Source organism: Macaca thibetana, chromosome 11 (genome assembly GCF_024542745.1).
Source record: "Macaca thibetana thibetana isolate TM-01 chromosome 11, ASM2454274v1, whole genome shotgun sequence".
In the NCBI taxonomy this organism is placed as follows: domain Eukaryota; kingdom Metazoa; phylum Chordata; class Mammalia; order Primates; family Cercopithecidae; genus Macaca; species Macaca thibetana.
In genome coordinates, this window is record NC_065588.1 from 18,060,636 (window position 1) to 18,079,314 (window position 18,679).

General features: G+C 35.0%; 1 long non-coding RNA gene across 1 annotated transcript; it reads right to left on the reverse strand.

Annotated features, from left to right (window-relative positions):
* Positions 1–929: 929 nt before the first annotated feature.
* Positions 930–18,306, reverse strand: LOC126930423 (uncharacterized). Its single transcript, XR_007717593.1, has 3 exons — positions 18,121–18,306; positions 2,139–2,205; positions 930–1,249 (listed from the first exon to the last, which is right to left on the reverse strand). It is a non-coding gene; the product is annotated as an uncharacterized LOC126930423 (long non-coding RNA).
* Between the last annotated feature and the right edge of the window lie 373 nt (positions 18,307–18,679).

Below are 18,679 nucleotides of genomic sequence, written 5' to 3' on the forward strand. Positions count from 1 at the left end.
TTATTTACAAAAAATATTTTTTTTTCAAAATAGAAAATGGATATATAACTACATATGAGAACTTAAAACAATTATAAAAGAACATCAAGTGCAAAGTTATTTTTAAAAGAAATAAAAAAAAGAATTGCAATACTAGAAAAGATTATCAATGTGTAAGTAAGCAAATCTGAATAAACAAGAACTAGAAAATTAGAATCACTGAATTATCTGAAAATAGAGAAAGGTGACTGCTTGTTTTGAAAGTCATCCGTCCAAAGTATTTATTTTAGTTACATTTCACTTAACCTTGTCTCCTTAACAATGATGTCACACCATGAACATGAAAAAGTTCTCCCCCAACGAATTTTGAGAGTAGCAATCAGAAAATTTATCAAGAAAATTACTTTTTATATTTAAAATAATGAATATATAAAAAATTACATCAAATTCAGCATCCATTCTAAATATAACCCTAAAATCCATATACATAAAAACAAAGCCAATTTTGTTTCAATGGGAAAATATTTTTAAAGTTACATCTATTAAAATTTAGAACAAGATAAGGTTATCTACTGTTACTATTATTATGTAACATTGTTTTTGAATCTCTAGCAAATCAGGAAAAAACATAAAATAGAGAAAAAAAAGGTGCAGATATTAGTATAGAAAACACTTTGTCTTCTTCAAATAATTTATCTCAAAAAACCAAGCTCTAGTTTTACTTGAGATTTGAATTTACTTAACAGTGAAATTTGTCACCCTTGCTATATATATTTTCAATATTAGCAATAACTTACAAAATTAGAAATGTAAAAATTTTTATCTACAAAGCTTTCAAAATAAAACTGAATTACTCAGAAATAAATGTAAGAATTACAGTGCAAAAGCCATATTTCAAAAGTAAAACTTCTTAATAAATTATGTAAATAAAAAGAAAAAATGAAAGGCATACCATGTTTCTGGGCAGAAATACTTAATATCACAAAATGCTAATTTACTGAGAGACATATACATAATACAATTAGAGATATTCCAGTTAGAACTCCAAATAAATTGGTCATCATATTTTCAAGTCTTTAATTTTATACAAAAGGACAGATGACACAGAAGATTCAAAACGATGACATTAACAGAAAATGAATAGTGAATGTGAGAATAGACTTATTAATCATTAAATAAATTATAAATCCACTTACCTAAATTCAGTATTGACAAAAGACCAGACCAATCAATTATTTGAATCAAATAATCAGTCCAGATCCCATTTTGTCTAGGAAAAAAATTAAATTGCAGCACTTATAAATATGCTTATGCATATATGCATACTTTAATATATACATGTACACTAGTATAATCTGTAAAGATGTATGTTTGCACATATGTTATATAAGTATAAATATACTTTTTATGTATAGCCCATGACCTTTCAGAATATATATGTGTATATATACAAAAATGTGGAGATCTGGCAAGATGGACAAATAGGAAGAGCTAAGGTCTGCAGCTCCCAGCGAGACCAATGCGGAAGTTGGGACATTTCTATATTTCCAACTGAGGTACCCAATTCATCTCACTGGGGCTGGTTAGGCAGTGAGTGTAGCCTGTGGAGGGCAAGCAGAAGGAGGGTGGGGTGTAGAATCACCCAGGAAGTGTAAGGAGCTGGGGATCTCATCCCCAAGCCAAGGGAAGCCATGAGGGACTGTACAATCCAGGCCAGATACTATACTTTTCCCACCGTTTTTGCAATCCTCATACCAGGAGATTCCATTATGTGCTGACACCACCAGGCCCTGGGTTTCAAGCACAAAACTGGGCAGCTGTTTGGGAGACACCAAGCTAGCTGCAGGAGTTTTTGTTTGTTTGTTTTCATACCCAGTGGTGCCTGGAACTCCAGCAAGACAGAACAGTTCACTCCCCTCACAAGGGAGCTGAAGCCAGGAAGCCAAGTGGTCTGGCTCAGCGGGTCCCACTCCCACAGAGCCCAGCAAGCTAAAGATCACTGGCTTGAAATTCTCACTGCCAGCACAGCAGCCTGAAGTCTACTCGGAACAATCCAGCTTGATGGGTAGAAGGGCGTCTGCCATTAGTGAGGCTTGAGTTGGCGGTTTTTCCCATGACAGTGTTAAAGAGGCCGGAAGTCTGGACTGGATAGAACTCACCACAGTATGGCAAAGCAGCTGTGGCCAGACTGCCTCTCTAGATTCCTCCTCACTGCACAGGGCATCTCTGAAAAAAAGATAGCAACCCTAGTCAGCGGCTAATAGATAAAACTCCCATCTCCCTGTGACAGAGCACGTGGGATAAGGGGAGTCTGTGGGCACAGCTTCAGCCGACTTAAACGTTCCTGTTTGCTGGCTCTGGAGAGAGAAGCAGATCCTGATAAGGATAATCCTTTCAGCACAGTGCTCAAGCTCTGCTGAGACAGACTGCCTCCTCGAGTGCCTCCTGATTGGCAGACATTTCCCAGCAGGGGTGGACAGACACCTAATATAGGAGCGCTCCAGCTGACATCAGGTTGGTGCCCCTCTGGGATGAAGCTTCCAGAGGAAGAAGTAGGCAGCAATATTTGCTATTCTGCAGCCTTCACTGGTGATACCCATTCACAATTCCTTTGAAGCAATTGTGAATGGGAGTTCATTCATGATTTGGCTCTCTTTGTTATTGGTATATAAGAATGCTTGTGATTTTTACACATTTATTTTGTATCCTGAGACTTTGCTGAAGTTGCATATCAGCTTGAGGAGATTTTGGGCTGAGATGATGGGGTTTTCTAAATAGACAATCATGTCATCTGCAAACAGGGGCAATTTGACTTCTTCTTTTCCTAACTGAATACCCTTGATTTCTTTCTCTTGCCTGATGGCCCTGGCCAGAACTTCCAACACTATGTTGAATAGGAGTGGTGAGAAAGGGCATCCCTGTCTTGTGTCACTTTTTAAGGGAAATGCTTCCAGTTTTTGCTCATTCAGTATGATATTGGCTGTGGGTTTGTCATAAATTGCTCTTATTATTTTGAGATACGTTCCATCAATAGCGAATTTATTGAGAGTTTTTAGCATGAAGAGCTGTTGAATTTTGTCAAAGGCTTTTCTGCATCTATTGAGATAACCATCAGAGTGAACAGGCAACCTACAGAATGGGAGAAAATTTTTGCAATCTACTTATCTGACAAAGGGCTAATATCCAGAACCTACAAATAACTCAAACAAATTTACAAGAAAAAAACAAACAACCCGATCAAAAAGTGGGCAAAGGATATAAACAGACATTTCTCAAAAGAAGACATTTATGCAGCCAACAGACACATGAAAAGATGCTCATCATCACTAGCCATCAGAGAAATGCAAATCAAAACCACAATGAGATACCATCTCACACCAGTTAAACAACAGGTGCTGGAGAGGATGTGAAGAAATAGGAACACTTTTACACTGTTGGTAGGACTGTAAACTAGTTCAACCATTGTGGAAGACAGTGTGGCCATTCCTCAAGGATCTAGAACTAGAAATACCATTTGACCCAGCCAACCAATTACTGGGTATTTACCCAAAGGATTATAAATCATGCTGCTATAAAGACACATGCACACGTGTGTTTATTGCAGCACTATTCACAATAGCAAAGACTTGGAATCAACCCAAATGTCCATCAGTGACAGACTGGATTAAGAAAATGTGGCACAAATACACCATGGAATACTATGCAGCCATAAAAAAGGATGAGTTCGTGTCCTTTGTAGGACATGTGTGCAGCTGGAAACCATCATTCTCAGCAAACTGTCACAAGAACAGAAAACCAAATACTGCATGTTCTCACTCATAGGTGGAAATTGAACAATGAGATCACTTGGACACAGAAAGGGGAACATAACACACTGGGGCCTGTTGTGAAGTGGGGGCAGTGGGGAAGGATAGCATTAGGAGATATACCTAATGTAAATGATGAGTTAATGAGTGCAACACACCAACATGGCACATGTATACATATGTAACAAACCTGCACGTTGTGCACATGTACCCTAGAACATAAAGTATAATAAAAAATTAAAAAATAAAATCAATAAAAATATCATATAACATTTAAAAAGTAAATAAATAAAAATAAAATGGAAGATTATACTTCATGACCACACAGTCTAAATTGGTTTATTTACCTGAAAATTATGAGATATTTTCAGAAGTGTCACATAGGTGGACATTTGACAACAAATAACAGAAGTGCTATTATCAATAAGGTAATTTGGTTAGTGCTTTGAGACATTTTTGAATAGTAGCACACCAGTTTGCATAACAGATTGTGTAACAGTTAAATATAGTTTATTATTTTCTTTTTTTCTGATAATCAGAGTAAATATATAGATTGGCTTATATTTCAATTTTGAATTTGTCTTTGAATTTCTATTCAGATGATTATACATTTTATTATGCAGTTTTCAGCAATTCCCTCATTTCAATCAATATTTTTTTCTTGCTTAAAGATTAGCGTGCATGTGTTTGTGTATGTGTTTGTGTGTGCGCGCTTATCTCAGATATAAAGGACCTTTGTTTCTGTAAATGTATTTACCATCTTTTAAGTGTTTACAACAATTGCTTATCTTTTATTCTCCAGTGGATTTTTCAAACTGATCTTTAGTTTGGGAGTACATACACACATATATGCCAAAAACTTTTACAAAATCTGTTCCTTTTAGGGTGCTTAGTTACTAGACAAGCCCTTTCATATTCCTGTACCTCAGTTTTCATCATTTATTACGTAAGGTAATTGTGTCTATCTTTAAGTTTGCTGTGAGTATCGATGTATTCATGTACATGAGGTGTGCCCAACTTACGATAAACAAGCTAAGTGTTAGCTAGTATTTTTCTCTGGGTAATTCACATCTTAGTATCCATTGGAAACACATGAAGAAAACCGTTTTAAATAAATTAAATTAAAACATTGATTTCTGAAGTGGTTATCATTGTAAAATCATTCTTTTTAAATTCTTGTGAACATGCAAAATGAAATTTGGATTAATAACTTTATACTCTACCAACATATCATAAAGTTGCTTAGTGTTTCATTACGTTCTTTAGTCATAAGATTTGCTATGTTCTTCTGATTTTCATCATAACTTTTTTTTTTTTTTTGAGATGGAGTCTCACTCTGTTGCCCAGGCTGGAGTGCAGTGGCGCCATCTGGGCTCGCTGCAAGCTCCACCTCCCATGTTCATGCCATTCTCCCGCCTCAGCCTCCCAAGTAGCTGGGACTACAGGTGCCTGCCACCACGCCAGGCTAATTTTGTTTTTGTATTTTTGGTAGAGATGGGGTTTCACCATGGTATCCAGGATGATCTGGATCTTCTGACCTCGTGATCTGCCTGCCTCGACCTCCCAAAGTGCTGGGATTACAGGTGTGAGTCACTGCACCTGGCCCATCATAACTAGTTTTAATTACTCACATATATTAAAAAAATTTAGCTGACACTTATGACAACCTCAAAGGCTTTCCAATCCAGATCCTAACATCCAAGGTATTCCATAATTATAACTCTTAAGTAATTTTTCCATTCAGTTTTCTAAGAAGACAAATTGAACTTCTTGCTTCTCTCCATTCATGATTTACATGATTCTTGCCACTTCAAATAAACAGTCCTTATTTTTCAGGTTGGTAGGCTTAAAAATCTGAAGAAAATGCTTAATAACATGCAATTAAGTTTTGATATCAACTGCACTCAATATCTTATCACTAATAACCATACACACATGGGAAATAAATCGGTTATTTTTTTTCCTGCTCTAGGCTTGCTACATCTGTAAGGCTTAGCTAAAATGGCTTCAACTAGCACATGTAAAGGGGAGAAGTTTATGATCAGAGTTTTTACACAGGTCTTGTTCCAGTGCAACCTTAGAGATATCTTTTCTTGGGTGAAAAAGATATGGAGCAGTAATGATGAAAGCTCCTGTATGGTAAGACACCAAAATAAATATGAGGTTACTTAAAGCCAGAATACGAGTGACTGAAAAATGAGGAATGGAAGCATCAATCACTAGATGTTATAAGAAATAATTTGTATCAGTAATATATAAATAAGCATTTAATATTATGTCTGGAATTTGAATCTTGAAAAAATTTTTATACCAAATTTTCACAATGTCATCAAAGGATTGCAGTTCCAGGGAAGGTGGAGTAAGCAAATGCTTTCCTTTTACTCCCAAAGAATACAACTCTAAATCCCATATAGAATTCATAGACCAACTCTCTGAGGATACTAAAAATAAACTATCAACAGGCAGCTTAGAGAAGAACATCAGAATTCAACATCTCATCAAATCTGTAATAAGTTTACTATATGTTTCTTCTTTTGGTATCTTCCTTTTGGAAGTGAACCCAACTAAGAATCCAGAAAGAAGTAAGCAATATTGGGCAGACAGAGAAAAACAGAAATATTCTGAGAAGTAGAGGGAACCCCTATAACTGAGAGAGAGTAAGCAAAAAGTCTTATTTGGTTTATTATTTCTTCCCTTTCTTCTTTACACAGCTACCAAACAATCCCACAATGACAATAGGGGCCTGTAGGAAGCAACATTCTAAGGAGTGGAAAACTTCCTCTCCATAGAGTAAGCCTAGGTTCTGTAAGACCAGGGAAAAACCCTTTTCTTTATTTTGTTTCTCTATCTCCTACTCTTGCTGTAGGTCTCTGTCTCTGCCACGTGTCTATCGGTACAGTGTGGTCACAGAAATGAGCAGTGTCTCCTGGCACACCAAATAAGGGAGCCCTTGGGAAACAGAAAGTACTTGGGAGATAGCAGAACTTGGGAAAGCGATTTCATAAAGTTAAGAAACTCTGTCACTCACCTCCAAACTGCAGACCTGTGAATCTGATACAAATTAGCATATCAAAGATTTTGAGAATGGAACTACAAAGCTTTTGTCCACCCAGGTCCTAGACTGACCACCAGGTGACTCAAAAATGGGACAGATGTGAGTAACAATGAAAGGCTTTGAAAACTGTAGTGATATTAGATCATCAGCTGAAATAATGTTGGGTGGAATTTTTAGCTTAAGTCTAACAAGGTCAGCTCTTTACAACAACAACAAAAAATCTACATGCTCCATAATATCTAAGCAATGCCTACCTGCTCATAATGCAATATTCAAAATATGCAGGATACAATAGAAAATTACTCATGTTATAAAAAAATTTGAAGCTCACCAGTCACATGGAAATATCAACTGAGGCCAAAGACAAGATGACATACATGTTGAAATTATCAGACAAAGTCCCAAAAGTAGGTGCTATAAAATTCCTTGAATAATTGTGAATAATCTTGAAACAAATAAGAAAAAAACAGAACGTGTCAGCAAATAGAACCATAACAAAACACCAAATGGAAATTATAGGGCTAAAATACACAACAATTAAAATGAAAATAATCACAAAATTGACTCAATGGTAAAATTAAAATGACACAAAATAATTAGTAAACTTGCATATAAAGCAGTAGAAATAATCAACTATAAACAACAAGAAAACAAGATGAAAAAATATGTAGACAAGACCTCAAGACCTGTGAAACAACACCAAAAAAAAAAAAATCTAACATCAGTGTTACATATTTAGTGTTAGATTAGTGTGATTGCAGTCCAAGACAAAGAGTATAATAATTGTAGCAGAGGGAAAATAATATTTGAATAATGACACAAAACTTTCCTAGTTCAGAAAAAGACATAAACCTACAGATTCAAGAATATGAGAAAACCCTAAATAGAATGAAAGAAAAACCATGCCTAGCTTTATTAAAATCAAATCACTGAAAATTAAAGATGTAGAAAAAAAAAAACCTTAAAAGTAGCAAGAGAAGAAAAACACACTGCCTATAGAACAATAATTCAAATAACTGTAGGTTTTTCATCAGAAACACTAAAGCCCAGAAAAGTTAGCATACATTTTTAGTGTTCAAACAAAATAACTGTGAAACCCAAAATTCTATTCAGTGAAAATATTCAAGAATAAAGAGTACATTGAAGCATTTTCAGAGGGAAGAAAACTAAGAAAGCTCATAGCCAAAGAATAAACAAACAAAAAAACAAATAAACAAAAAACAAACAAAAAATAAACAAAAAATAAACAAAAAACAAACAAAAACAAAAAAACAAAAAACAAAAAAAATGCTACAGGAACTTCAAATAAAAGGAAATAATATCAGCGAAAACAAGAAACACAGAAATAATAAAGAACAAAAGAAATAATAAATATCTGAATAAATATATTTGCTTCTTACATTTGGTTGTTTTAAATTTTATGTAGTGATTGAAAGTAAAAAGTACATTGGTGAAGTATCATTTTCATATAGACTTTGAAAAGAGAACTATGTCTTTTGCAATCTTTTCAGCAACCACTAAAACAATTAGAGAAAGAGACTTTTGTCAAAATCAAAGTGAAAAATTAAAAATAATTTGCTAGAATGTTGAAATAACTTCCTACATAAAAGAAAGGGGGGGGATAAGGAATAAAATCATAGAAGGAAACAGAAAAAAAATAATAACATGGCATGCCTAATTCCAAAAATATCAATAATATAAAGTATAAAAGGTCTAAAAGCAGAGATTGTCAGAATGGATTAAAAAATAACCTAAATATATCAACTGATCTTCTAAAGCCTGTCAAGAATATACACTGAATAAAGAATAGTCTTTTTGAATAGGGTCTTTTTGAATAGTTGGTAATACTGGCAATTCACAAGCAAAAGAATAAAATGAAACCACTATCTTACACTATATATGAAAATCAATTCAAAATAGATTACAGACTTCAGTGTAAGACCTGAAACCTTAAAACTCTTAGGGAAAATAAAATAAAATAAAATAAAATAAAATAAACAGAAGAAAAGTCTTGATTTTTGTTTTGACAATTTTTTGAGGGGGAAGGATATTACACCAAAAGCTTAGGCAACAAAAGCAAAAATTAACAAGGGGAATTATACAAGACTAAAAAATTTCTACAGAACAAAACAAACAGGCAACAGACTAAATAGACAACCTATGGAATGAAAGAAGATATTTGCAAACCATACACCTTGTATTAGTTCATTCTCACATTGCTATAAAGAATTACCTAAAAGTGGGTAATTTATAAAGAAAAGAGGTTTAATTGGCTCATAATTCTGCATGCAGTACAGGAGGCATGGCATGGGAGGTCTTGATAAACTTTCAATCATAGTGGAAGGTGAAGGGGAAGCAGACACATTTTACGTGGCTGGAGCAGGAGAAAGTGAAAGTGAAGTGGGAGGTGCTACACACTTTTAAACAACCAGATCTCATGAGAACTCACTCACTACCATGAGACAAGAAAGGGAGAAATCTGCCTCCATAATCTAATCACCTCCCAACAGGCCCCTGCTTCAAAATTGGGATTACAACTTAACATGAGATTTGGGTAGAGGACATAAATACAAAACATATTATTGCACCCCTGGTGCCTCCCAAATCTCATGTCCTTCTCACATTGCAAATAAAATTATCCCTTCTCAACAGTCCCCCAAGTCTTAATGCATTTCAGTATTAACTCAAAAGTCCACAGTTCAGAGTCTCATCTGAGACAAGGCAAGCTCCTTCTGCCTATGAGCCTGTAAAATAATAATAATAATAAAAAACTTAGTTACTTCCAAGATACAATGGGCCTACAGGCATTGGGTAAATACACCCATTCCAAAATGGAGAAATCAGCCAAAAGAGAGTGGCTACAGACCCCATGCAAGTCTGAAACCCAGCAGGGAAGTCATTAAATCTTAAAGTTCCAAAATTCCAAAGTTCCTTTGACCCCAAGTCTCACATCCAAGGCACGCTGATGTAAGGAGTGGGCTCCCAAGGCCTTGCACATCTCTGCCCTTATGGCTATTTAGGGCTCATCTCTCATGGCTGCTTTCAAGGGTTGGCATTGAATGTCTGCAGCTTTTCTGGGCACACAGTGCAAGCTGTCAGTGGATCTACCGTTATGGTATCTGGAAAACGGTAGCCCTATTCTCACAGCTCCACTAGGGAGTGCCCAAGTGAGGACTCTGTGTAAGGGCTCCAACCCCACATTTCCCCTCTGCATTTCCCTAGTAAAAGTTCACCATGAGGGCTCCGCCCATGTAACAGACTTCTGCCTGGACATCCAGACATTTTCATACACCCTCTGAAATCTAGGTGGAGGCTCCCAAACTTCCACCCTTGCCCTTCACTCACTCACAGGCTTAATCCATGTGGAAGCCACCATGGATTATAGATTTCACCCTCTGAAGGACTGAGTTGAGCTGTAGCTTAGTCTCTCTTAGCCATGGCTGGAGCTAGAGAGTCCACGATGCAGACACCATGCCCCAAGACTACACAGAGCAGCATGGCCCCGGGCCTGGTCCACAATAGTATTCTTCCCTCCTAGGCCTCTGGGTCTGTTATGGGAGGGGCTGCTGCAGAGTTCCAGGAAATGCCTCCAAGCCCTTTTTCCCATTGTCTTGGCTATTAGCAATTTACTCCTCTTATGCAAATTTCTGCAGTTGGCTTGAATTCCTCCCCAGAAAATGAGTTTTTTTTTCTAGCACATGGTCAGGCTGAAACTTTTCCAATCTTTTATGCTCTGCTCCCCTTTTCAATATAAGTTCCAGTTTCAGATAATCTCTTAGCTTATGCATATGAGAATATGTTCTTAAAAGCAGCCATATTACTTCTTGAATGCTTCGCTGCTTAGAAATTTCTTCCATCACATAACCTAAGTCGTCTTTCTTAAGTTCAAAGTTCCACATATCCCTAGAGCAGGGATACAGTGCTGTCAATCTCTTTGCTAAAGCATAGCAAGAGTGATCTTTACTTCAGTTCCCAATAAAGTTTTTTATCTCCATCTGAGACCTCCTCAGCCCCAACTTCACTGTTCATATCACTACGAGAATTTTGGTTACAACCATTCAACAAGTCTCTTGGAAGTTCCAAACTTTCCCTCAACTTCCTGTCTTCTTCTGAGCCATCAAAACTATTCCAACTTCTTATTACCCAGTTCCAAAATCACTTTCACATTTTCAGGTATCTTTATAGCAATGTCCCCACTTCTCTGGTACCAATTTTCTGTATTAGTTCGTTCTCACACTGCTATAAAGACATATTTAAGACTTCGTAATTTATTTTAACAAAAAGGATTAATGGACTCACAGCTGTATAAGCTGTACAGGAGGGATGACTGTGAAGGCCTCAGGAAGCTTTCAATCATGGAAGAAAGTGAAAGGGAGGCAGGCATGTCTTACATGGGCTGGAGCAAAAGAAAGTGAAAGTGAAGGGGGAGGTGCCACACACTTTTAAACAACCAGATCTCATGAGAACTCACTCACTATCACAAGAACAGCAAGAGGGAAATCTACTTCCATGATCTAATCACCTCCCAGTAGGTCCCTCCTCCAACACTGGGATTACAATTTGATATGAGATTGTGTTGGGAATACACATCCAAACCATATCAGTTCTGTTAAGAAGTTAATCTCCAAAATATGAGAGAAATATATAAAGTCAACAGCAACAACTTAAGAAACTAATAACCTAATTTTAAAAATGAGCTAATATCTTGACGAGACATTTATTCAAGGAAGACACACAAATGCCAATAGGTATATAAAAAAGTGCTGAAGATCACACTATCCAAGAAATGTAAATCAAAACCACAATGAGATAATATCTCAAACCTATCTATGTCTACTATTAATAAAAGACAACAAATATTGTTGAGGATGTGAAAAAAATTGAAACCCTTGCACACTGTTGGTAGAAATGGAAAATTGTGCAGACAATATAAAAAAAAAGTACGGATGTTGCTGAAAAAAATAATGTAATCCATCATATTGTCTTAGTCTGTTTAGTGCTGCTATAAAGGAATCCCTGAGGCTGGGTCATTCATAAAGAATAAAAGGTTTGTTTTGCTCATGCTTATGAATGGCTTGAAAATTCAAGATTGGGCATATGCTTCTGGTGACATCCTCACACTGCTTCAACTCATGGTGGAAGGTGAAGGAGAGATGGCATGCACAGGGGTCACATGGCAAGAACAGAAGCAAGAGAGAGAAGGTAGGTGCCAGCCTCTTTTTATCAACCAGCTCTTGCAGGAACTAACAGAGTGAGAACTGAGAGACAGCATTAATATATACATGAGAGATTTGCCCCCATGAACTGTGAACTGAGTATCTCCCACTAGGCCCTACCTCCCAACGTTGCCAAACTAGGAATTGCACTTCATTTTTTTTTTTTTTTTTTTTTTTTTTGAGACAGAGTCTCGCTCTGTCACCCAGGCTGGAGTGCAGTGGCACGATCTCGACTCACTGCAAGCTCTGCCTTCTGGGTTCACGTTATTTTCCTGCTTCGGTCTCCCGACTAGCTGGGACTACAGGCACCTGCCACCACGCCAGGCTAATTTATTTTGTATTTTTAGTAGAGATGGGGTTTCACTGTGTTAGCCAGGATGGTCTCGATCTCCTGACCTCGTGATCCACCCACCTCGGCTTCCCAAAGAGCTGGGATTACAGGCGTGAGTCACCGTGCCCTGCCAGAATTACATTTCAATATGAGATTTGGTAGGGCCAAATCATATCCAAACCATAGCACATATAATCCAGTAATCTTGCTTCTGATTATTTATTCAAAAGAAGTGAAATTAGAATATGAAAAAGATATTAACACTTCTATTTTCATTGCAGTAGTATTTACAATATCATGAGGTGGAAACAACCCAACTGTCCAACCTCACATTAATGGAAAAAATTATGGATACACAACAACGAAACACTACTAGGCCTTAAAAAATTTCTGCAATATGTGACAATGTGGATGAACCTTGAAGACATTATGTAAACATGCCAGTCACTGGAAGACGAATACTGCATAATTTCATTTATATGACGTATTTGAATTAGTCTAATTCATAGAATTAAACTACAGAATGGTGTTTTTCAGGGGCTGGACAGGAGAGAAAAGCGATGCTCAAAAGACATAACATTTAAGTGAAGCAAGACTAATAAGTTCTAGATCTACTCTACAACATTGTACAAATAATATATTGTACACTTAAAAAATTATTGGGAAGGTATATCTCATACTAAGTGTCTTTATGACAAAAATAATTTTAAAACATAAAATGATAGAAAAGGATATACCCTGAAAACACTAATCAAAGGAAAGCTGGAAAGTCTATATAATTATCAAAGTAGACTTCAAAGAAATTTACAAAGGATAGAGAGAGCCATAGAGATATTACATATTAAATGAAGTGTCAATTCACTAAAAAGACATAAAAATATTAGAAATGTATTTACCTAAAAACAGTTTCAAAATACATGAAACAAAAGCTGACAGAACTGAAAAGAGAAATCCATGATTATAGTTGGATACCTCAAAACTTTTCTCTCAGTAATAGAACTAGTAGAGAGAAAAATCAAGTTTATACAACTGAACAACCTCATCAACTGATTGAATCTAACTGACATTTATGGAACACTCAACAATACCTAATTTCACGTTCTTTTCAAATGGATATGGTATATTCCACCTGCTAGATTATACCTTGGTCATAAAGCAAGACAACACAATTAAAAGACTTAAAATACAAAATATGTTCTTTGAGCATATTTGAATTTAACCAGAAATCAATAACAAATTTGGCAAAATTTCTAATCATTTGGAAATTCAGCAACAGAGTCTGAAAAATTCCATGGGTAAAAGAGGAAGTCTCAGAGCAGATTAAAAATAATTTAATTTAATAAAAATGAAAATACAACAAATTAAAATGTGTGTGATGCAACTGCAGCAATACTCAGAGAGAATTTATAGCTTTGAATGCTTATACTATTAATATAACAATCATTTCAAATTAATAACCTAAGGCTACATCTTAAGACAAATTAATAAATAATTTTAATCATTAAAATTGAAAAAAAAAGACAATAAGTAAAAAAGAAGGTTGGTTCTTTGAGAAGAGCAGTGAAATTGTAAACCTCTAGCAATGTTAACACCAACAAAAAACAAATTATATCAGAAATGAAAGAATGTCACTATAGACTCTAAGGTGAGGTTACTAAAAAGAAAATAAGAACATTACTACAGATCCTACAGTAATATTATTGAAAATAGAATGCCACAAACAACTCTATGCATATAAATTTGCCAAGTTAGATAAAACAGACCAATTTCTGAAACATTATAAACTATTAAAATTCACTCAAGATAAAATATATGATTGGAATGCTGTTATAACTATTAAAGAAATCGAATTGGTAGTTAAAGACATTTATAAAGGATTCTCCATACATACATGATTTCACAGATGAATTCTATCAAACATTAAGGAAATAGCATTAATTCTATAGCATTTCTTCCAGTAACAGATGATGAAATAGAGGAAATACTTCCCACTCATTTTACAAGACTAAGATTTCCCTGATACCTAAACCACACAAAGACAGTACAAAAACAAAGAAACAAACAAAAAGGGGATAGCTTCTCTAGTAAACATAGAAGCAAAATCCTAATTAAAATATTATCTAATGAAATTCATCATTATATCAAAAGAATAGCATGCATGCCCAAGTGGAGTTTACCTAAAAAATGCAAAGCTGACTCAGTATTTTAAAAAATTAATCAATATAATCTACCATATTAAAAGTCCAAAGAAGGAAGAAACACATGAGTATCTTAGCAGATGGAGGAAAGCAATCGACAAAATACAATTTTCATTCTCAATAATTATTCTCAGTAAATTAGCAATAGAAGGGCATTCTCTCAACCTCAACCTGATAAAAGGCATCTATACAATACATCCAATATCATATTAAGTGGTGAAAGACTGAATGCTTTTCTCCTAAGATCTGGAACAAGGCATGGATATCCACTCTCACCACATTCAGTCAACATTCAACATTCACCACTCTCATGATACAGGGTTCAGTAAATTTCTTTATAATTGAATTTCCCCAAAACTAAATCAATCCTCATTTCCTCACAATTGAATTCAAGGCTGAGATTAATAAAGGTGATTGGAACCCTGTCAGGAAGACAACAAATTGGGGCCTGACATATATCACCACCTGACCACTCCATAAGTGAATTCTACTTATCCTTCAAAGCTGTCCCAGTGCTACCTCTATCATCTTTTATGTGGAAGATGTTTTCACCACCGTAAAAACCACACAATGGTTTTTGTATATTCTTATTTTATGAAATTAATTTTCCTTATTAACATGGTTGGGGATATTCACATTCTATCCATGTCTTAGTATGTTAAGTATTTCAAGAGTTAAGTCTATGCCAATCATCTGGACTGCCCAAAATACAGATAGGACTTAAAAATTAGCAGATTCTCAAAGTTCATTTAATGATGAACAAAGGAATATACATTTAAGGCCTCTCTCTAACTCACTCCCACAAGTTTACAGAATTTGATCTCTTATATTTTCCCACCAATATGCTTACCATCATGACTTTCACCCAGCATTCTCATGCAAAGTTGCATTTCAAACAATTAAGATAGTTGGTTGAATCGAGTTATCTCTTCTTTGATGCAGCTACATATTTGTATTATAATTGTGACTTTAATTGTTAATAAGTTTTTTCCATGTCTATCTTTCTCCCCCACTTCAGCATAAACTCCTTGAAAACAAAGAGACCATGGTGTTGTGTTTCTCTCTCTCTCTCTCTCTCTCTCTGTCGTGTGTGTGTGTGTGTGTGTGTGTGTGTGTGTGTGTCCTTACAGAGAAGTTGACAGCAAACGTGTTGGATACCTGCCTGATTATTTCTAAAATTATATTCTTAAACCAGGCCTACTTGGTACGAAAAATGAATATTTTTAGCTTCTCCCTCTTGTTTCATTTAGATTTAGCCATTGAACCTGAGAGGCCATCTAGTTGTTAGATCAGATATTGCCAGAGGATAAATGTTTCATTTTTAGAGATCCTTCTATTCTTTGTTTCTCAAATATGGTTTTTGTCCTAAGAATATTCTAATATTGGCACAGAAAAGACCAAATAACCTTTTCTCTTACACTTTCTAAAATCCCTCTTCCAAATATGATACCATCTGTGCCAAGAATGTAAGTAAAACTGTAATTCATCTCAAAAATGTATCTTGATGAAATAATTATTAAAAGTTTTTCTAAGTCTTTTCTTCCACTGCCTTATGGTGGAGACAAATTCCTATCAGTAATGAATATAATTGTTAGTGTCTTTGTTACTTTATTCTGACTTAAGCCAAATTAGACTATTCTTACTTTTTAAAATAAATGCATTAAGAACACATTGTGAGGTTACTTGTTATGTAACAAAATAATCATTCTTTCTTAGTTCATGGAAATTTTATGGATAGTATTTTTAAAACTTTCCTAAAATTTCTATTAATGCTAAATAATCCTGATGCTTCTTTCTATAATATATAATCTGAATTTTTAAAAATTATGCTAACTTTATTAAAGACTTTTCTTTTCAAATAAAAAAATCTGAAATCATATTCAATAGGCTTAAACTCTAACTGGAGTCCCTAACACTATTCAAAATTCAAAGTTGCATTCTGAACAGATTGCACGAGCTAGTTGATGAAACTTGAGCTAATTACACTAATGTTGACAAATGCACTGGCACAAAAACAAATGTCACATTTTTCAAAAAATTACACCTCTTCAAAAGATGCTAAATAGATTCAGTGATTTGTGGGTGTAACTGAGCTATTTGTGCAAAAACAGTTTTGAAAAATTCTGATTTAAAATACAAAAAGTACAAGTGCAGTATGAGCACTTATACGTAATTTTCAAATGTATTTTAATGAAATATTTGAAGTTTTGAAACAATAAAGAAATTGCTATATTTGGCACTGGAAGATTATCTCTAAGTTGTTTATTTTATGTATCATATACAAAAATAAAGTCTTTCTATCTTGAAGAATGCCTTTATATATTTTTAAACGAGTTATTATGGATATCTCAGCTCAAAATGCATTTCTAAAAGATATTTGAATCTGTACTCTCAGGAACAGTATTTCTCATACATTCAGCCACAAATATACTTACATTTTCTATTACTTGGCAAAAGAGCTAGTATGTTCTGAAACTTTTGTGCTAGACATTCTGCTAAAAGTTTTAAGTAAACGATCTAATTTGATTCTTCTGGTAGGCCTGTAAGGGAGAAATCATAATCTCGTTTTTAAAGAGGAGTGTCTGACAATCAATGAGATCAAATAACTCACCCTCGCTAATGAAGCTGGAATTTGATTCAAGGTCTCTCTGACTCTCAAGCTTCTACACTTCATACTATCCCCACCATGGATCTCAAATGGAAAGTGTTAGACTATTATGTATTTAAAATTATGAGCTTCCTTCTATATTACTTTCAAGGGAAAGTTCCAGTGATGTTTCCAGAATATATCAATGATGCCTTTCGAGTGGGGATTTGTCTTTTCTTTGTTTTAAACTACACCCAAATCACTGTTGCGCCATCTTATAAGAGGCCAATCTAGGCTGCATATCCACTATTGCTTAACTAGTCTGGTCTGATACTTTATAATTTTTAATTAAAAAATAAAGTGGATTAGAAATAATGATGACAGAAATCAAGTATGCAATTAAAAAATAAAAAGTAAATTTAAATATCAAAAGTTGTGTTTGTCATCTACTAAAATTCTGGGTAGATGAAGAATCTTATTGAAAAAAAACTGCTCCTACACAGCAACACAAGGATAAGATTCATTCGGTCAATGTGTTACTCACCCTTATCATTAGGGTTTAAAATGGTTATTCACTTTGAAGCACCAAAGTAACAAATATGTCACACAGGAGTCATTGAAGTATATTATTTTTGGCCTATAAATTTCATCTACAAACCAATACTGAAATTATAAAGAAAATACTAACCTTTAAGGTTGACATAAACAGAGTAGCAATATTTTTTTTATTTTTCTATCTTCTATTATGAGCCAATTTAAACTATTCTATATTTATTAAATGTTATCTTCACTAGAACTTTCTCTTCTCTCGGGTTTACTTGGATAGTTTGAACTGCAGATGCCTTATCTGTTACTACCGGACTCTTTGTACTAGTCTCTTCTTACATACTATAAAGAACTACCTGAGACTAGGCAATTTATGAAGAAAAGAGGTTTTAATTGACTTACAGTTCCACAGGCTTAACAGGAACATCACTGGGAGGTCTCAGGAAACTTTCAATCATGGTAGAAGGTGAAGGGGAAGCAAGGACTTTCTTCACAGTGGCGGCAGGAGAAAGAGCGAGCAAAGGGGAAGTGCCACACACTTCTAAATCATCAGATCTCACTCACTATCATGAGAACAGCAAGGGGGAAATTCACCCCGTGATCCAATCACCTCCCACCAGGCCTCTCCTCCAATTCGACATGAGATTTGGGCAGGGATACAAATTCAAACCACATCACTCTTTGACCCATAATTTAATATGAGATTGGTTTACTCTTTCCTATCTACATGTATTTTGTCCTCCTGACCTCTGTCCCTTTGGGACTTCTGGCTTTAGTGTTTTGGGGAGTTGTGAGGCTTCTCAAATATTATTCAGTGTTCTTGTCTTCCCAAGTTGTTTTAAGTTGAAACATCTTTCTGTTTTACAGGCGTATAAGCCGTAATTTATATCTAAGGTAATAACTTTGGGACCAGAGAATTCTAATCTGAATTCTTAAGATAAGTAAAAATCATTTTGATTTA